This window comes from Corvus hawaiiensis, chromosome 3 (assembly GCF_020740725.1).
Source record: "Corvus hawaiiensis isolate bCorHaw1 chromosome 3, bCorHaw1.pri.cur, whole genome shotgun sequence".
Taxonomy (NCBI): domain Eukaryota; kingdom Metazoa; phylum Chordata; class Aves; order Passeriformes; family Corvidae; genus Corvus; species Corvus hawaiiensis.
In genome coordinates this window covers 115,724,105-115,745,858 of record NC_063215.1, presented here as the reverse complement: position 1 = coordinate 115,745,858, position 21,754 = coordinate 115,724,105, and the positions used below count along the sequence as shown (strand labels likewise).

Here is a 21,754-nt window from a genome sequence, read left to right as displayed (position 1 = left end):
CCCAGGAAATGTACATTTGTATGTGTAGCTTCCACACCTGTCCTTTCATGTAAGAACAAGCCCAACCTGTGTAAATATTTCCTTTACATAAACATATGTTCCCATGTCCATTCAACGTCCAGCGAGTCTCACAAAAGTGAGAATCTTTCCTTTCCTGAACTGATTGAAGTGTTCTAATCTAGTAACTGCTGTGTAATTGCTTAAGGGATGTTTCGTATTGTTTTTGAATTCCTTCTTAAAATCTTCTCTGAACTCTAAGGATCCCTTTCCATAAGTTTTTATTCCTTAATTTTTACGTTGTTGTCTCTTATCCTTGAGAAGAGGGGTGCTTTGGATACCTTCTCTGTTCTATGTAAAAATTCTGTTTTATCTTCATCTTTGCCATAACAGTTTTGGACATTTTCCAATTTTAAATGAACTTGTAGTAAGCAATGAGTGTTTGAAGATGGCCTTCATGTCTAATATTGAATGAGTGTCTGAATTTTTCCTCTTAATCTTCTGTTGCTCTCTTACCTACCCTGTATTTTCTCATGCAGTCATCTTGAGTCACATACCCACAGTCTGGCCAGATGTTCAGAAGAGCTCTGCTTCTATTCTGGCATTTTAATAAGTAGCCAGGTTTTGTAAAGTCTCTGCTGTGTGTCTGAAATCAGAGTTTCTGGGCAATGTAAACTCTTGAAAATTAATGTTATGTGCCTAAATTGGAGAGAATTCTTTTGTAATGCAGGCTGAGATTAGGAGTTTCTGAATCGCTCAAAATCTATGTCACATAATTTCCCTACTATAACTTGTCAACTTGAGGTATCAGCAGCCTTCTCACAAGTGCTGTCCTTTCCTTAATACTAAAGTGCATGGAAAGAAATTCCTAGATATAGGGAGACATAGAAAAAAAGTAACTGTTGACAACACAACAATTCACTCATTTCCTAACATCACAGGTCACGTACTGTATTTTAAGTCAAACAATAAGGCCATTGTTCGCAGGGGAAAACAAGCACAGTTTACGGAAAGGTTAAAAGACTGGAAAGGTTAAAGGCTGGTTTGTTTTTGGCAAGCTGTGATTTGCTCCTCTCAGGTGAAGTGGGGAGGCTTCATGCTCTGGCAGTATGCTGGAGCGCCTGCAGAGGAGAGGGGAGGCAGCTGATGTGCTTTGCCACGGCCAATCTCGCCTCACTGTTTCCTTGTGCTGTATCCAGCTCCACAGCTTCCAGTTATGTTGTAAACTTTTCAGGGAAGGGGCTGCCTCCTTCCTGTGTGTTTATATGGTGTCTGATTCCATGCAAGCTAGATTTCATCCCAAAGCCTTCTTTTCCTTCGTGACATTTTAATAGGTACAAGGAGGTTTTCAGTGCTATAAAGGGGGTGCAAGGATCAAAATCCTTGACATTTCGGTGAAATTGGCTGCTTAACTGCCCTTCAGAGTCTCTCTTCTTTGTTTTTTCCACTGACAGGCAGCTTGGGGTGGGAATTTTTATTGAGTCCCTCTTTAAAGCCTGTTTCTTTAAGGGACTTTGGATCAGGACTTTTAGTTCTCCAGCCACTTGGATTTATCAGCATCTGAGAGGAATTATAAGGATGACTCCACATCAGAAATCGCTTGTGTCATGACTGACAAAGTGATATTAAAAGCTGCAGCAGTTGTCATCTATCAACTCCTATCTTCTCTATCAGCTGTACTTGTCAAGTTCAACTGTTTTTCTTTCTAGAGTATTCTGAAAATGATATTTCACAGCCAGGCTAAAAAAGAAATCCTCCTTCTTATTAAAAACTGGCTTTGTTCTCGATTGAAATTCCAGAAAATAATTTGGTACTCCTAATTGGAAGTGAAGCATACAAGTATTGTTTAGTCAAAGGTGTGGAGATGGAGAAGAGGAGAGCTCAAATGTAATATTGATGTTTATGCTAACAAGCACAATTTAATCTCTTAAATTGTACATATATTTAAAAAAGTATAGGGAAGACTGGAATGCTGGAAGCCTGTAAGATACTGATTTTGAAATTTAGTGCTGATGTTGTTTATACAGTTGTGAAAATGCTACAATTCTGTCGTTAAGTTTGCAAAAACAAGTGCTCCAATTTTGGCAGCATTAAGAAGCTTTTTCTAAGACATTTAGGAGTCTAATTGTGCAGAGACACGGGCTTCAGTAGTTGTTTGTTCAGCCTGGCTATTATTGGCTCTGCCTTTTTGCTCCAGTGGGATCTGAGGGTTCTTAGCACTTCTGCAAGTCAGTCTGCACTACTGTAGGTACCCCAACAGGTATGGAAAACTTGGGTGGCTTTCCATACTTGGCTTAGCACCTGGATATCTCCTGTGTGCCATGTTCTTGTGCACAACATATTATAAGAATAAGAAAATGCACAGTTTAGTAAAGCTGGTTTAGACTTGCACCCTTCCTCCTGTCATGCAGAGAGCAGTACAATGATTTCCCTCTGTTCCAGCTGCATTTCCCACATAACACCGCAACAGGTAAAAATAGAGAGCCAGGGCTTTGGAGGCTGGTCTTGCTGTGAGAGTATGATATGAAACTTCAGTACAATCCCACTGTAGCCTTCTGTTTACACAGCCATACTGTCCTGGGACAGAGTCGCACGGATTGCAAGCATTCTTGCTGCAAGGAATCCGGGCCTGACAGGAATAGCCGATTCCCAAAGCTCAGCTCTGTCTAGAAAACTAGCTCTGTTATCCAAGATTATGGCAGAGAGCAAACACTCCTCCAGTTTACCATAGCTTTGCCATCAAAAGGAGCTTTCTTTTAGGAGTTTGAGATCCCAAATAGAGTGTGTTTTCCCAGGAATGTTTGGTTCAAAGCTGACGGGCAGGGTGTCACTATCAGTGCGGCATGGTTTAGGTTGGGTTTATTCCAAAGGCTCCCAGTGCAGCGTGTGGCAGAGACATCTCAGCAGACCACACCAGCTCCCTGGCACAGGGAAGTATCTGGCTGAGTACCTTTATGGATTCATGCTGGCTAATAATTCCTGCTGAGACGGGGTTTCAGCACGTTAAATTTCAGTGTTGGTTTGGCACGGGGCAGCCTCTCCCTGCTGTGGGTTATACCCCACACATAAAGGTACCCTCAGAGCCATTTGCTTTGTGGGACATGATACCACACAAGTAACCAGAAAGCTGCTGACTTTAAATGCTATCTTTTATTGTCAAACATCTTCTTTCAAAGCAAAACCCTTCTGTGATTTCTCTAGTGGAGAACAGTGTGTTTGGTGTGCGAGGGGTGACTGCTGAATATCAGCACACTCCACGTTTGGAGTATTGCCCTTCAGCCATATTTCTGCTGTGGAGAGATTACTCTGTTAGAATCATAGTTCAATGAAAATATGGTTCCTCTTAGCAGATGCTCAACCCCTATGTAGCAATTACTGCCGAATGTTTATTTTGCTGCGGTTACTGAGAGCTGTTGAGTCACTGACATCTTTGTTGAGAGTCTTGGTTTGGGGTTTTTTTTTACAAAGTGCCATTTGATGAAGCCAAAATCTGATTCTCAGTGTCTATTTTTTTTCATGGGCTTTTAGAAAACTCTCCTAAAAAAAGGCAGCATTAACTGGTTAAGGGCCAGTTAGCAAGGCCAGACAGAAACACCAGCAGGGTGTGTGAATTCTGACTGTCGTCTTCATACATGCAGAGGTCAAGAGACTGACACAGCATATGCAGATAGCAAGCCTTAAATATTTGCAAAAAGCAGCAGGGTATTTTTAGCATGATCCTTCTTAACCCTCTGTTTATTTTCAAAAATGACTAAGTGAATTAAGAACCTATATTGCATTGTTTTAATGCTATGTTATGCCAAAATCCTGTGAAAAGGTGGTTTGGGATCCTAATTTGTTTATCCATTGCTGGACACGTTAGCCAGTGTGCCTAAGGGAAGAATAGGGCTGAGTCAAGCAATCTGGATGCAATTTTGAACTGTCACAGGGACTTTGTACTGCCTAGAATAAGTCATGCAGCAATTGCTTGAGAGAAGGATGTGAACTTATGACTGGTGCCCACATTTTCTGTATTAGATTTTTGAAAATCCCCATTTATCTGTCATATAAGCCTGAAGATGCCTCTCTTTCTGCTGGTGATTTTCCCAAGGGAATTATGTGGGTATCTGGCTGTGGCCAGCACTCCTTGACTCTCAGTGTTAGCAGCAGTTTAAGAACTCATGACTCAGCTCCCCTTGTAGGCTCTGGGGCCCAATGTGTTCCCTGCATGGACAGGGGCTCCCCTCAAAGGCAGGAGAGCGCTGTCTCTCCAAGTTCAGAGCTCGGTTTGCTGTTTTCTCTGAACATTTCTGGAGGAAAATAAATAACAAGTAACCAATGTAGTGGGTATGAGATGGTTACTCATTCAATTCTTTCTGTTTCCTACCCTGGAGTCCATAATGTGCATCCTTGTGTCAAGAGCTGCTGTTGATGCAGCACCACAATACCACAGATTTAAAAAAAGAAGGGAAAAGAATCAATTAGATGCAATTATAATTAAAGTCTACTGACTGCAAGTTTGTTCTGGCTGATTGGACAAACTGAATGAGAAATTTCTTGATCATGAAATTTTGTATCATACCACCACATGTACAATCCTTTGTTTACACAGAAACCTCCATATTATGCTGTGTTTATTTTAAAAATCAAGTTCTATTTTTGCAATATAATGACATGCCAGTAAAATCAAAAGGAACATTGGCATATTCATTCGCTCACAGCCTCCTTTTGTTACCATCTTTCCCCCTGGCAAATAAAATAGAAATTCATGCCTTCTAATAGGTTAATTTGTAAACTCAGCGGATGTGGGCAAATGAGGGGCAAGTGAGGCAGCTGCATGATCAGGATTCCTGACTTGTGAAAGCAGATTTTTGGCAGTGGCAACCAAGTCTTTGGTTTGTTTTGCGTTGGCTGGTCTCTAATAAGGCCCCGATTTCCTCCTTGTTCTGGCTGCTGCTGAATTGCTGATGAGTCTGTAAGGGCAACTCGGGGTCATCTGGCTGAGGGTTTGTGGGAGCTTGTACATCCCAAAAAGAATTGATTTCATTGGGCTTTACCTGGTTCCCTTGAACAAGATAACCTGCCAGATGCTATTCTCCAGTAACTGTGGCACTTCTGGGGACTTGCAAATTAAATCTGCTGCTAGACTTCCCCACTGCGGTTTCATCTGTTCTTCTGTATTCCGGTCAAGATGTGGTGTCCTTCTCAAATGGCCACTTGGCTCAGCTGGGAGCCGCGGGATCGATGTTTGAGTCAGTGAAACTGTATCAGTGCTCTTCCACAGTGATAGGGTTTAGGCTCCTTCAGTGCCAAGGATTAGCGGGCTTGGAGATGTTATTTTTAGGAATTGCTGGAGACTTGATGCTAAGAAGTGTAAGCTCAGCACTCCAGAAAACCTCCAGCAGCACCCTGTAAAGGACTGGTAAGCCTGGATCAGCCTGTGCTTTTACAGGCGGTACTCTGGGAAAGCCAATGCTCAACAGACCTGTATTTGTGGTGTTGGTTGCTTAAAAAAAGAAAAAAAAGAAAAAAGAAAGAAAAAAAGACAGAATTACTCTGTTAGACTACAGTGATTGTGTGCTTGCCCAGCTCCAGGTAGTGTGGGCATTAGCCTTGTGAAACAACCCCACTTTTCAGAGGCTGGTACAATATGATTGCTGTATTCAGCAGCCCAGGCTTCTTGGAGTTGTAAAGGACCATCCATTGAAGAGTGACAAGAGATCATGAGAAAGTTTGTGGGTGTTTACAGGAATTTGCAAATTTCCCATTCATTTTCTATGAGATCCTCACACGGGCTGGCATTTCCTGACCAAAAAAAAAAAGGAGGGGGTGCTGGGAGGGAAAGAAAGCACTTGTCATATGGCTAATCATGTATTCAAAGCTGCAGGAGGTACAGAAAGACACAGAACAGGTCCATGTGGACGATGGGACAGATGCTCATATGTCTGCACATAAGGCAGGCTGGCATCTCGTGGCATGCAGATAGGTTGGATTGCTGTGGGCGATGGCTCTGCCTCGGGCTTTTCAGAGATGAGGTGGTCTGTGGCGCTGGCTCCTTCTGCTCATTGCTGCTCTTGGATGTCAAGATTGCATTCACAGTTCCCAAGTTCAAACCTCAGCATGCTACGCACCCACAGATTCCCACAGCTTTGTCCTGCAAAATGCCCCTCTAACAAAAACCTGCCAGTCCTCGTGGGCTTTATTTTCACCACTGCAATGAACAGCTTTGTTTTGAACAGAAGATTGAACGTAGCTCATTTTCCCACCTGTGACCTGGTCTCTCATGCTAAACTTGGAGTAAACAAGTATTACTTGATCCCACTCCCTTGATCCTCACTTATAGCAGGACATTCATGGCAATGGAACCTCTGAATTCCCTGGCAAATATTTCAGTCTTTTTTGCCTGCTTGCCTCAGTTGTCCTTGTGAAAACAGGCACAGATTTTGCTCATTGCTCCTGGAGGAGTATCTTCACATGAATAACTCAGTTATTACAAGCAAAAAAAAAAAATCCACACCTATTCTCTCTTCTTTACTCACCTCGTTTGTTTAATATTCCTGAATAGAACAGAGCATGTATTTAGTGATCAGTCACAAACCCCAAATCTGTAATAGCTTGTAATTTTGGAAACATGAATTAATGTTCACCAAGGTCCTTTGTAGTGAATTACAGGCCCATTGCTCTAAAGAACTTGAAACTTTAGTAAAGGGAGTAGAAAAAGGATGGTGTGTGAAGGGAAACAAAGTCAAGGAGCAGTAGCCAGAGCTGCAGAAAAAATGACAGAAGACATCTAAGTGTTGCTTGTGAAACTCTGCTGCTCTGGGTCACTTTCATGTGACTTTGCTCGTGTGTTTAGTGGAGTGGATCTTGTTCTGTGTGAATGACAGCCTTCTGCTCAGCTGAAGGACATTTGTAGTCCGTCTGGGGCTGAGGAGGCCTCCTATGCTAAGAACCATATGTGTGTGCTTTCTTGGGCTGGGCTTTGTGAGGTACTGCAGCAGCAGTTAGACCTGCTCAAAATCAAACCAGGAAAGAATACTTAGATAGTTTATCCACAGCAAATAACTCAGCAAGTCTGTCACCAGTGCCCTTCTGGTCTGTGCAGATATTGCACGCAGTAATTCATCGCTATAGAAAGAGCCCACCAATAAAGGCTGCCCATTCTTTCCCAGTGAAGACCACCAATCCTTCAGTTGTCATGACTTCTCTGAGCCCATTGTTCCTTACTTCCTTTCTCATATAATAATTCTGACTTCCCTGACCTTTCTGTCTGCTCCTCCAACACAGATTTTAGAGCACCTACCACAGAAACAAAACTGAATCCCAATGATTATTGGTCTTCATTCCTTTCACCCTAGATGGAGTTGTATTTTCCTTTCACTCCATTTCCGTTTAGACTTTCTTTTCCAATTCCTTTAAACTGTCTGTCTCGGCTGCCCAGTTTGCAAAGGCCTCTTGTGCTCTTTGCTGTGTTTTTCTCACACCCCTCTGAAAGCCACAGGGTCAAAACAATGCTTCTAATCTCATTTGAAATCCCTTGTGTACTTTGTTTAGTTATGTTTTTGTGCCAGTTTTTTTTTTGACAGATTTTTGCTTGTAAATGGGGGTTGCAGTTTCTTCTCAGGGGTTGAAATTCTGGTTTCATAGAAATCCATATAAAGCTTCAGTCAGACCAGGATTATGTTGATAATCCTGAAAGAAGAAAGACTGTTATTACTTCTTTTTCCCACATTTCTGGAGTTTTAGTAGACCGTATAGAATTTTGAGAAATACAAAAAACATTCTAGGTAAGAGTAGCAGTAAGAGCAAAATTTCTTTTAGCCTGTTTCAGAAGCATGGGTTTGAATTTTTTTCAGATGTATTGAACCACAATGGATTTTTTCATAGCTTTAAATAGTACCTTTGCTTTTTTCTGCCATTCTGCCATCCTTATTTATATTGAGTGTGTTCCAAACCCCTCTGAAGTTAGTGGAAACTCACCCGCTGAACTCAGAGAATCCATCTCAGATTTTCTCTACTCCACCTGAATTCAGAGGGAGGTTAGAAAGGCTACCTGTGGCATAGGAAACTGCTGGTTTCAGAAGAGGGAGAACTTTATTCTGTGCCCTTTCCCTCATCTGAGGGAAGGCTGCTTTATAAGGGTGTAACAGGGCTCTGTTTGCTTGTGCTTCGGTACCTACATCAGCCCTCACTCTTAATTTTTGCACTAATGGCAGATATTAAATCCATATTCTTCTGATTCTTGTAAAATAGCTGAAGGTGATAAAAGCCCAAATATATTGAATTATATATATTTTTACTCTTTTGGCCTTCGGTCTCCTTTTGCTGCTTTTTAAAGCATTTTTTGGTGTAATAAATCCATCTCGAATAGGTAGATTACAGACAAGTTTACATCTCCCTCTGAACCATGCAGGAAAAATTTAGGAGGTGATACTTTGAGTGCAGGCAGAGGTAAGAAGTGGTGGTGGGGAACCAGCTGTCTATTTTTTTTCAATATACCATAGAATTCTTATTTTGGACACTTGGCAAAAATTGTGCAGTGGAAAAATAAGCATCATCTTTGTGAGCTCTCTCTAAACAAGGACAAGGTGAGAAATTAAAAATTTAAAAAAAAGGCAGCAGCTCTTTGACAGGAGCATTCTTTTGCAACAGGAAACTCATTCCTAACTGGGGCTGTGCATGAGACACCAGGCACTCCAAGCTGAATTTGTTGCACTAACTGTGCCCTGGGGGGTTGCTGACCAGTTAGGAGGATCAGCAGAAGAAACAATAAAGCATTTTTATTAGCCTTGAAGTTAGACCAGTGGGAATTTTCCAGAGAAGGGCCTACCCTAGTTCACTTTCATAAACTAACTTCCTCCAAACTGTTTGATAACAAGGGAAATGAAAACAATCAGAAGAAGGGGGGAGGCAGAAAACCCTATCATTTGTTGATTACATGGATGGTTTGGAACTGTCAAAATGTGGCAGCTCCACAGCATTTCTGTCAGCCACTGGGTACGAGCGGTTGTGGCCATCTTGTCTCCACGTCAGGAAACTGCTCTGCTCTTTGGGCCTGAACTGTATTTTGCCAATGACTTATTGAGGAGTGGTTTGGGTTGGAAGGGACCTTAAACACCACATAGTTCCAACCACCCTGCCATGGGCAGGGGCACCTTCCACCAGACTGAAAACTTCATCCAGTCTGACTGGAACATGTCCAGGGATGGGGCAGTGTTCCACTTCCATCCACAGCTTCTCTGGGCTGTTCCAGTGTTTCATCACCCTCACAGTAGAGAATTTTTCCTAGTACCTAATCTAACCCTGCCCTCTGTCAGTTTAAAGCCGTTCCCCCTTGCTCTGCCACCTCATCATGATGATCATTGCAGTCAAAGGTCTCAGACAAAACAAAGGCACTGTGCAAATATGCACTGAGAGACACAGATTTCAACAGAAGAAATGCTTTGAGTTATTACTTGAATCTGATATTCTCACTGGTAGAACTCTATCTGCTGCTGTCAGGTCAGAGAATTTTCTGTTTCTCTCACTGTCCAGGAATGCTGCAGCAGCAGCAGCAGGAGCACTCATCCCAGGTGAGGGATGACAGCCCTTTGCTTAGTTTGCTGCCCTCTGGTTCAAGCTCTGAATATTTTAATCTGACAGAAATAAAGGTCAGGGATCTCCAGCAGCGGTATTGGCTGCCAGATAACAGTACTTCTAGAAACTAGGTCTTTGAGTTAGGCTTTTCCTCTTCTGTCTTACTCTGGTCTGCTGTAAAACATAAAAGCCCAAATCCTTGATTTCTATGGAAATAGACATATAAATACCTCCAAAGATTTGATTTAATGCTGGATCTAATATGCACTGAAATATGCACTGAAATAACAGCATGCTCTGAATTGATTCTGCTGAGCATACTCAGAGCCTTTTAAACGAATGCTGCAGCTGAAGCTTTAGGCACTGCAGAAATGTCGTTCTAAGCCAGGTTCTTAAGGCCACCTGGTTTTTAGTGTTGTCTTTCAGTGAAGGTGAAGCTTTTTTTTTTTTTTTTTTTTGAATCAAGAGCTTCTCAAATGCTTAAAAGCTGCATCAATGGTTCAACAAAACTTTTACTGCAACTGCTGACTTGAATTTTGGGAGATTTTCTTGTATATCAAAGCCAAAGGACCTAGCTTATGGTATAGCTTATTATGCTCTGTATGATTTCTTGACATTTGGTTTTGAAGATGACCATCAGGATTTCAAAGCAATAAAGTTAATCTAACTGTACACTACTACTCTCTCCAGTGTCTTTGCATGCTTAAAATAACCCCAAATTATTTCTGACTAAATATGCTAGTCAAAAAACTGGGAATACCACAGTTGGTGAAATGAGGACAGGTTGGGCCAACTTTTTTTTTTCCTTCTTATACCTGCCAGTTATTGACTTCCTTTTTGTCAAGGTCACCAGAAAGCTATGGAAAAGTTGATCCCAGAATACTGGGTTTACTGGCATTTCTTGAAGAAAAAGCATAAAATATGTGAAGAACTTGCAGAGTCTCTGCCCTCAAGTCTCTTTACAAGAAACTATTTTTGTGATTAGATGCTGGACCAAGCTGCTCTGCAATTTTTCCACTGCTATTAACTGTAAATAACTTCCAGCTTTGCATTAACCCTTTCAGCTCATGACAAGCAAAACTGTTCTGTATCTGCCAGGCATAATGAGAGAAACAGATGAGCTGGGAATTTGAAGCTGGGTCTGAGGCAGAGCTCTTTTTTGTTGGGACTGTGTTTATGAACTCTTCTGTAACTTTCTCATTTGTGACTTCCCTTAGAGAGTGCAAATATTTTTATCGGGTAGAACATTTTTGGGAAATACATCCATGGTCATGGCTGGATTTTGATCTTGTGCCTGCTGAAGCAGATGACAGTGTTCTTGCTGGCCTTTGGGAAATGGCTGTGTGCTCTGCAGACATTGACCTGAAAAGACTTTAGGATCTCTCTGACAGGCCCAAGTTGGAAAGCTGTAGCTCTAAATACAGTTCCTAACTGTTTGTGGTTGTCCAAGGGCAGCAGGATCTCAGATATGAGTGGAGCCTGTAAATGCTAAAAAAAAAAAAAAAAAATGCTGATAGGAATTGAAATATGAATACATGTTGAGTTTGGGAGGAAGGCAGCTCTTTTTGAGCAAGTCTTGAGAGGGAAATTCTCTACCCCTGTGCATCCCCTTCTGGAATGTCCATGTAATACCAAGATCATGTCCCAGTCTCGACTCCAAAATCCTCTGCTACGGCTTAATTACAGGGTGGAATCTGATTGAGAGTTTTTGGATGCCTTCATGGACACTAAAGACGATGGTAACACAGGGAAAAAGTCCATGCTTCAAAGTGTGTGATGATCTGGACTCTTAACATTCCAAGATTAAAGATGCTGCGACACTATGGAATCCTGTGCACCTGTCAGGCTGCAGCTGAGCTGAGCTGATCTGTGTTTTAAATGCTCCAATCACACATATGAAGCTGAAAAGTGACCCTATCGTGGATTTAGGAGATGCAGGCTTCCCTTTGCTGGGCAGGTTTCCGTCTCTTCTTTATCCACGACGGTATAAGGATGTCTCCAATGAAATGTAGAGATTTCTTTTCACATTAAGAACTCTGATCAGAGAAATACAGTATGAAGTGGATTAATTGAAAATCAATCCTGTGCCACATATTATGGATGAGGAAAGTTTTATACCTATTCTCACTTTGCCACAGAAGAGGGAAAAAGTTGACCATTTAAAAATTCTTGCACTAAAAACATTCCCAGGCACTGTTGGTTTTTTTAAATTTTCCTTTTTAATGGGAATTATGCCACAGAGGCACTGGCTTATAAAGTTCATTAGGTTTTAAAAATATATTTGAGCTTCTTGGTCAGACAAAATTAAAAATTGGCAGGCGGTCACGTGGGAAACTTCTGGCAGAGCTGAAAAGTGGTTCCAGTCTCCCCATGGTCCTTGGAGAAGGATTCTGGCTTTTCTCTTTCCTTCTGGGTGTTGGACAAAGTTCTCCAATTCAGCATCTGCCAGCAGAATTTTACCACTGGCTTGAATGAAAGTTAGGTCGTGTATCAAACTGATGAGTAGATGTGTTATCAGAAATGATCTGAACTGTACCCAACTACCCTGGCCAGAATGGTGCTCCTTAGGACTTTCCACTGCGCTTTTTATTCTCATTCAGGTCATCAGCATTTGTAGTGGAACTTCTTCTGGATTTTGTTGCAACCAGGTAACAGCCTTGGCTTTGTGGTTTTTTTCTTTTCAAAACTGAACATGTCAGCTTTCTGTCTCAACCATGAGGAGAGAAACAAGGCCTCTTGAGGCTGTCTTCTATGTCTCTGCCAGCCACTCTCCTCCCATGTTGTCTCAACCCTCAAAAATAATCATGACATCCAAAATAACTAGTCTTCATTGAAAGTTGTGATCAAAAAGGAATATTACTAAATCTGTATTTTTACTGCTTGATTTTTTTCAGGACTCCACTCCATGGACTTCAAATCACTGCCTGGGAAAATCCTGTGGTTGGAGCTGCAACAGCCTGATGGATAAATCTTCCATCCTCTTTGCTTCGCCTGGGATTCTGAAGCATATTCACGTATCAGAAAAGGTACATGTAAAGCTTTTTGTGTTTTCATCCAGCAGCTTGGTTGTGCTGCTAATAAGGATGAGCCTGCAAGGCTTTGGGACCCAGTTAGAGTGGGGATTCTGAAATGGAAATCGTTGTTTGTGCAGAGCCCCATGCAGCAGAACAGATCCCATTGCAGGTTTGGGGCTGGGTCACGGGGGAAGCAACAGATGGTTGAAATGTACATAAAGAGGAGTGCAGAGCAAAGGAGAAGAACCGGGAAAGGTTTGTGCTGGGCAGAGGAGGAGAGGCTTAACCTGGCTATCTAGTCCAATCCCAATGTGATATTTTGCCTTTCTGTCTTCTGTGGAGGCATAGAAAGGAATAAACAGTGGAAAAAAAAATTTAGAAGTGTGGTGGTGGTGGGAAGTAGACCAGATAGAAAACTACAAAGTTATATTGCTGGTGCAGAAACCTTGGCTATGTATGGAGCCCAGAACTGTCATAATTTTGCCTCTCATAAGCAAGGCAGCTGTGCATCCAAATTAAGTGTCTAGGAGAAAATATTTTCTTTTCCAGATTAAGCTATAAGACTAACATTTGGTGCTGGAAAGATACACTTCTTTGCTATGGTTTCTTCCTGATGAGTTTGCAAATCTTCCCTGAATTGTTAATTCACCCTTTCCATTTGAAATTTGAAAGGCAGAAGGCTTTGTTTTCTTTTATTTTATTTTGTCTATGCATGCATGTCAGGGTGAAAAAGGGGGAAGGATGAAGCAAGGGATGGAGATGGGCTCTTGTGTTTTGCTTTAAAGTCATGTGTTAAACATAATCCCTTTGCATCCATCTGTAGCAAGAGTGTCAGCATCCACAGGGGGCTGCTATGTTTGAACAAGACTGCTCAATTTGTTTTTGATTAAGCATAATTATTTATTGCAAGACATGCAAGTACGGGTAATACCATCTGACTCCTGGCAGGGAAGGTGTGTGTTATGATTTAGGTTTGTTGTTTCTCTCTGTCTTGGTTTAAATTAATCTCCATCACCCAATTTTTTTGACAAACAAAAAGGGATGTATTTTTGGGATGCAACTTAAAAAAAGTATTATTTATCCTGAGAAGAGCAAAAGGAGCAACCTTGAAAGATTTCTATAATGGAAATGAAACAACACAGAAATATGAGGAAGAAATTACACCCATTAAATACATCTAGACTGATGAATGATATGATGGCTGCCTATTCAAGTTGGAAATTTTACACATGATTGAAGCTTTATTTAGTCTAATGAAATGTGCTTCCTGAATGCTGCATCTGAGTGACGGCGTGACCTAGAGCACAAAAGAAAGTATTATGTGATTAGACTGAGATCATTCTCATTTAAAGTCATTGTGATATAATTTTACATTTTTAATTAGCAGCATATACTTTTGTGTCCATTGCCTCTTTTATTGCGAATACCTTTTCAGGTCTTGTCCTTCCACAGGCTTGTTTGAAGCTCAGCATGGATTAACAGCAAAGGGGTTTGGAGTTCATTGATCCTTTTTTTTTTAAAATCCCCCCCAAAGTGGTGAATGGTGGGAGGGGAGGAAGCTGATCTTTCAGAAAAGGCTCATCTTGTGCTGAATTTTTCCTGTGTTCCATAGGACATTCTTTACATTTTAGCTTGAAATCCAGCTTAAATACCTTGTTTGGCCCATGAAAATATTGATAGTCACATCTTTTAAATCAGTGAAATTCGAGTTTTTGGTGAAGCAACTGATTCTAGAGATATTCCCCTCAACATCTTAGCTCTGGCAGCTGGGATTTCATGAGGGCCATGGCATGATGCTGCTTTACATCACTGGGAGTTTGGACTTACATCCTCTACACCACACATTTCTTACCCCACTTCACCTTTATGAGCTGGGCCTTTACTTTGAAGCTGTTTTGTGTACCAGGCTGGAAGGCCACTCCTCACACAGAAATCCAGTGTTTGGATTAAAAGCTATTAAATCACGTTTGACTCGAGCAAAATTTAACGTGGTTCATAATACAATTTTATGAGCTATTGAGATTTCTGGCACCATAAAATGAGTTTGTTAATGGGTTTCAGCAGTTGTTACTCAAAGTGATGTTAAAAAGTAATGAAGGGGGAAAGTAAATGCAAGGGGTGAACTTGCTTCTCAAGTCTGCAGTTCTTTCTTTTCCTGGAGCATTAGCAGGGGTAAGCAAACATTAAACAGGTTCAGTGTGCTGCCGTTGTGTGACAGAGCTCGCTGTAGACTCCATATTTTCAGATGGATATGAACTTGCTGACCACAATCCTGACTTTCAGCTTGTTAGTGAGGTTGACTGATGAACACCCAGGACCAGACAGATAAGCCAGACACTTAATCTGTCTACTGTATGTGTTCAGTCAGACTAAAGCTTTATCAATCATTTCAAACTGCATTTCAAGAGCATATTGTATAGTTTCCCATTACCATAAATCAGTGCATTTGGAGCCAGTAGCAATTTAACCACCTCATTCATGAGGCATCTGAAGGTGTCCATGTACCTGTAAGTACCTTAATTTGTGCCTGTATGGAAGATTCATAATTCCTTAGCACATTTTCTGTTTTTATTGCAGCCTGTAGCTGAAATTTGGGAGGGCAAAAGGAAAAGGTCAGGAACAGCCTTTCAATAACAGTTTTTAAAATATTTCAATTTGAAATGTAGGATAATTTTCTTAGATCACATTTTACCTCACTGCATAGGTATCTTCTTGATCTGGCTTATATCTCCTGCTACAATGAAAAGGATAAAATTAAAAAAGGATATGATGAATGCATGTGCCAATTGCAGAATAAATTCTAATGTTGAGACAAAAAAATTGTCGTTTCTTAAAGGAGACATCCCCATTTTTTGCCTGTTTTATTACTTTTTAAATTCTGTTCTTACACCTCTAGTTGTGCAGGCTAATCATATATTTCACAAAAGAAAGGCAGCATGTGTACGGGTAGGGAGAGCCAATTTGCCTGATTATTTTTGGTTCTATTTACAGAATTTAGGCTTCAGATATTCTCAGACCTTTTTTGTTCTGCTTCAGCTGTTGTCTGGCTTAAACTACAAGACATGAGGTCCAATAGTCATTACAAAATGTCATGTTAGCATTCCAGTGTTGGGGTCCCTCCCCTGCCATGTAGCCCTGGGAGAGGGGCCCTGAGGGCACAGACACGGGGTTTCCCTGCCCCTGCTCAGCCTCGTTCCCATTGGTTGGTTTGTGTTCCCTGCGCGGGCAGAAGGACCCTTGGTCCCGTGACTGGAACAGTTCCTCGGCAGAGCTCCGGCCATGCGGCTGGAGAAATAAACATCTCTCTGAAACAGCTAGCAAGAATCTGTCTGTCCATATATGTTTCCTTTCCACGGGACTCCTGGTTTGATATATGCGTGTTGCAGGATCCCCACTGCAACAAATGGTGGAGATTTGTGAGCAGAACGATCCCCGATCCCTAAGCGACTGATTTGTGTGAGTAAACCCTGGAAACTTTGGATTCCTCTTCTTGGTTTTGCTTTGCTATTCCATATCTGAACTATGGAGGAACCGTGGGAAGACTCTTGGCTCTCAGAGCCGCATATGGACATTTATCTTAAACTTAAAATGATTCTTGAACAACGATTTGTAAATTTTAGCTTGATTCAAGCTCAAAAAGAACTGAAACACTTCCTGGCATGGTTGTTTAAGAACTTTTTCTATGTTTCTTGGGATTTAATTCTTACCAAGGGCTTTTGGAAAACCGTTTGGACACAGTTAATACTGGAGTCAAAATATATGCCGATGGAAGAATATTTTCGTGAATATTATTTAGTTACTGAGACTGTTGAGCAATGTCAGCTGTGTCCTGGCGAAGGGAAGCCTGGCGCAGGGACCGTGCGGCCCAGGCCACGTGCACCGAGCGCTCTGCGAGCAGCAGCGAGGCAGTTCCCGCGCGCGGGCGGAGCCACGCGAGCCGCAGTGTCGGTGGCGGAGCGAGGCGCGGCGGGACCCGGCGGTGCCCGCCCGGTCCTGTGCAGCGCGTGGTGGAGCGAGCCCCGGGAACGCCCGACCGAGAGGGGCGGCGCGCGGGCAGCGGCTGGCGGCGGTGGCGGTGGAGCGGAGCCGCACCCAGCCGAAACGCGCGCTGGAGCAGGGCGCGGGGGAGTCATCGCTCGGGGGCCCGGCCGAGACGTGGCTGCAGCGCCCGACATCGGCAGCGAAGCTGCGACCAGAGGAGGCGACGCACGGAGAACTGAGCAGCACGGCCCGGCCCGGCCCGCGCGGCCCCGAACGCGACCCCGGGAAGAGCGCGCAGGCACGAGCAGCCCCGACAATTCCAACACGGGAGCGACTGAAAGAGAGAGCAAAGACGCAGCGAGACAGAAAACAGCAGCCACTCGGAAAAAGGAAAAGATCATAGTAACTAAGATCTTAGGGATAGTAAAATGGTATAATGTTAAGCAAAATTATGGTTTTATAACAAGGTATGACAACCAGCAAGACATATTTGTGCATAGAACTGCTATTAAAAAGAATAACCCTGAAAAATGGATCCCAAGCTTGGGAGATGGAGAGGTGGTGGAATTTAATATTGTACTAGGGAGAAAAGGGTTACAAGCATCGCAGGTCACTGGGCCTGATGGTGTTCCTGTAAAAGGCAGTATATATGCAAAAAATCGTAGTCATGTTAGACAGTATCTCCATTGTAAGCCCCCCCTACAGTTTCCCTTTCCTAATCCCACCTTTCCCTTTTACCCTATGTCCTATTACCCCCAGTGTATTCCCAATCCGTTTTTTCACCCATGGTTTCCCTCACAAAACCATGCTTTTGCCAATTGTTTCCCCAAAAATCCCTTTCCAATGCCGAGTGGGGGATGAAAAGGGGGAGGGAAGAAGTTAAACCCTCTCCTGCCTCAGTTTCCCCACAAAGCATGCTCAGAGAATTCTGTCTCCCTTCTGTCAGCCCTAAGATGTTCCAGAGAATCTGTTTGGACATTTAAAGACTCAGGAGGGTGGCTTGTTTTGTTTTGAAACTGTTCTTGTTATGTTTATCCAGTTGTTTTCATTCTCCTTTTATTAAAATAAAACGGGTGAGGTGTTGGGGTCCCTCCCCTGCCGTGTAGCCCTGGGAGAGGGGCCCTGAGGGCACAGACACGGGGCTTCCCTGTCCCTGCTCAGCCTCGTTCCCATTGGTTGGTTTGTGTTCCCTGCGCGGGCAGAAGGACCCTTGGTCCCGTGACTGGAACAGTTCCTCGGCAGAGCTCCGGCCATGCGGCTGGAGAAATAAACATCTCTCTGAAACAGCTAGCAAGAATCTGTCTGTCCATATATGTTTCCTTTCCACGGGACTCCTGGTTTGATATATGCGTGTTGCAGGATCCCCACTGCAACATTCCAGATCTCATGTTAGCCTTCTGGATTGCGATAAACCCAGGTACTTCCAATCAAGAGAGATTTGATTCCTTTTGGAGCCTTGCTAAGATGGTCACACCTACTGGCATAGACAACTGTCCAACCTTTAGTTCCCAGGAATAAATTAGATATCATGGAGTAGTTTTAGAAGCCTCCATATTTATATCATCAGAATTTTGTTTTCATTACTTTTAGCTATTTTTGTACCTTGTTTTTCCTTGGTGGCCATAGTAAGTGTACATTGGTGTGGTATGTGAGAAGCCGGTGGAGCCCGTTTGAAGTCATGCAATAATTGCATACGTTTCAGCTTATCAAACCCAAGTTATTTCATTATTTTCCCTTCAAATTACATTTGTGGTCTATTAAACATCATTTTCTGATAATTGGTGAAGTCTGAGTGCAGTCTCTATAGTATATGGCTGGTCTAGATTTGGGCCAGGCTTTGTGCATTATAAACCTGTCAACAAATCCTGTTTTCAGCTGTGGTGTAGCACTGAAGGGCTACACTTCTCCACTGAGGAGGAGACATGATAAAGTCTATGAGACAAATTACACATCACAAATTAATTATATGTAATGCTTGGCATAACAGACATGAATTTTGGGCATGACCATAATACTTGTTTTTACTGCCAACAATTATCATCTGCTTTAAGTCATGTCTTGGATGAGGAGTGGATCTTGTGATGTTACGGTAAATGCACAGAATATGAATAAGCAGACACCTAAGGGTTTAAGTTCTGCATGTGGAGATTAAGTACTTGACTGTGGATATACTTCAGGTGCATTCAGAGCAATTTGGTTTCCCATGCTAACTGCAGTGAACAAGTGGAATTATTTCCATGGGTTTCCGTGAACTTTTGGATTGAGGCCCAGAGCCTGATCTCATACTTTGCCTAGAGGAGATTTCTGAGAACATGCAGACTTGGGCATCCAAGAGTGGTTGTAAAGGGCCATAGCCAGGCTCTTTATTTACAAGTTAAATGACTTCCCCAACGTGTTCTGGGGAGCTTTAGGCAGCTGGTGGTTTGTTTCACCTACTTAACATCACACTGAGGAAGAGTTAGTTCCCCATCCTTTGACAGACAACAGATCAGCTGGTTACAAATGTTGATCAGCTGTATAAAAGCAGAGGGTAAGAATACACTAGGATTGAAGTTTTGGGTTTGTGGACTGTGGGAAAATTAGTTATACAGACTTTTGGGTCTCCTCTGCTGAAATGCAACTCTCGATCACTGTAATTTTGGATGATGCTTAAATGGTTTCTCGGACTACGTAAAACCACAGGCTGACCCAAGCTTTGCCAAAGAATGAAGAGTGGCTGAGCGGCTGTGCTTCTTCACAGCATGTTTCCAAGATTTGTCAGTTCTGTCACACTCCTCAGACCTGTGGAAATGAAGGGAAAGGGCTTTCCAGAGATACTCTGCTGATAATTATGAAGAAACTCACACCCACACCACATAAAAACCTTCTAATGGTTATTGCACTGACACATGAATGGTAGTGAGGAGGATGCAGTTTAAAAATACAACACAGACTTTTTTTCTTGTAAAACATTTCAGGAAATCCTGCATTTTAGTGGGAATTTTTCACCTTTGAAGAATACTGCATTTGAATAATTTATAATGCTCTATTATCTCTGGGCCTAATTTGCAATACACTTATGCAAAGTGAAATTCGGTCTGCAGAGATACTTCTTTCTGAGCGTTCTTGTTGCATAGCTATGTAAACGTTCTTATGCAAGTAGAGACAATAATTATGGCTTAAGGCTATATACATTACAAGCAGGGAATTCCTCATCCATTTAAATACATATTTTAGAAGCAAATCTGGATCTGGTTTCAAAATCCAGAGTGGATTGACACCAGTTTACATCATCAGTATCTGGCCTTTCGAAATCCAGAGAACCCATTAAAAACAAAGCTTGTAGTGGGGGGAGACTGGAGTTATATCATACAGCAAGTGAGCGCAGGAATGGCTGGCAGGAGAATGGTATGCTGCAGATGAACTGGATGCGGGACAGATTTGCACTGTTGTAAAACACATGGGAAAAGTCCCTTCCGTTTATTTCTTTTTTTCACCCCCTTATTAATTTACCGCAACCACAAGCCATATGTTCCAGTTCCTGTCTGGGAAAAGAGGCTGGGTAGGCCGTGTTGTGACTTAGTCAAACCAGTGATCTGAAAGCAGCCGGAAAACCCCAAGAAATCCTGAATTGCTTGTAAAAGAGCCGAGGAGCCTTGTTTGTAAACCACTCAGCACTAGGGACAAGGCCACGCTGATCATATTGTGCTCCCTGTTAGGTGTTAACAGCTGTAATGAAGGACATCACCTGAAGATCAAGTAGACAAAATATCTTCAATGAAAGCTTATGCCTTAAAATTATCTGATTCATAGTGTACCCAAAAGTTTATGTTCAGTATCAGCAGAGCAGTGACTTGTGTGAAATATCCCAGCATCTATATACTTTGTAAAGAGTTGTGCTTCATGAAATAATATTGAGAACAGGAGAACTCCTGCTTAAGAGCCTCCTTTCCCTTCTTGCTCTCAAGATGAGAGAAGCATGTTGCTGTTCCTTATGCAACACAGATTATTTCCTCTGATATATAAAGGATCTGTGACAGGCTTGAAGCTCGCTCTGGTTCTTTCTCTTTACAGCCACTCCTGTAAGATCAAGACTCTCACCTGCCCTCAAATAAGACCTTGCAGAATCTTCGATAGGAATGGAGATATGTTTACTGTCTGGATTATAAAGTAAAATTTATAAACTATTGGTTTAGAAGACCTAAACTCCAATACATTGGTTTTTATGTGGCTCACCTATGATAAAGATATGATGACTAAAATTAACCTCTCATCTGAGCACTCTCCCTGTGGCTTTAGAAAGCTGAGAATGGTAAGTGCAAGAACACAGCCAGGCAAATGGAAATACATCTGGGAATTAGTATAATCTTACCCACTGCTGCTGGTGACTCAGCAATGAAATTACCTCTCACTGAGAAGAGTGATAAGGGTTGCTGCTGCACGGTTTTAAACTTCTGTTGTAGCTTTAAATATCTACTTTTTATCCAATGTTTATGTTAAACTTCAGCATTTTCTTCTTTTTTTTTTTTTTTTTTTTTAATTAACTCTAGCCTTTTTTGTCCTTTTTGGTTTTTTTCTGAGTGTCTATTTATATTTTTGCTACCAGTTGTGAATTTAAAAGAAATGTTTGCCTTTTGGATTTCTCTGTCCCAAGCTTAATCCTTCCCAGAGACTCAAATGAGATCAAGGTCAGGTTTTGTCATTAAAGATGGAGAGGGTGCATTTCTTTCCTAGTGTGCCTCAGCCACAGACATCTTATGTGGTTTGGTGAGTGTGAAAGGCTGGAGGGATTTAGTAACTCTGGTGTAAAGGAGGAACTCTTATTTCATAATTTATCCCTTAAATTTGAAAGAGCCAAAACATTTAGAATAGAGGGTAATTAATGTGTGTTGCAAAGACAGACCATTCTACAAAGAGCCTGAATATTTACTGTTGGCTCCAATACACTGTTTGCCAAAGAAAATCCTGAATCCCTGCTGAAATATATTTAAATTTAAATTGTATGTAAAGTATATAATTACATCCATAATGACTATATCACATATGCATGCACATATATTTTTGTAGTGTTATTTTTGCTCATATCTGGAGCTGACACTAAAAACACTTTCAAATTCAGTGACTTTGATAACACAAGTGAGAGAATTTTTACTTTTTAACACCAATATGGAATTTTGTTAAGTCATTTCCTTGAGGGGAAAATTCTGATTGTGGAGAGGGTTATTGTA

At 41.9% G+C, this 21,754-nt stretch overlaps 1 long non-coding RNA gene across 1 annotated transcript in view; it reads left to right on the top strand.

Annotated features, from left to right (window-relative positions):
* Positions 1 to 12,452: 12,452 nt before the first annotated feature.
* Positions 12,453 to 21,754, top strand: part of LOC125323554 — a 125,950-nt gene continuing 116,648 nt past the window's right edge. Inside the window, exon 1 of the long non-coding RNA XR_007202555.1 lies at positions 12,453 to 12,578. This is a non-coding gene — a long non-coding RNA (uncharacterized LOC125323554). The remainder of the gene's footprint in view (positions 12,579 to 21,754) is intronic.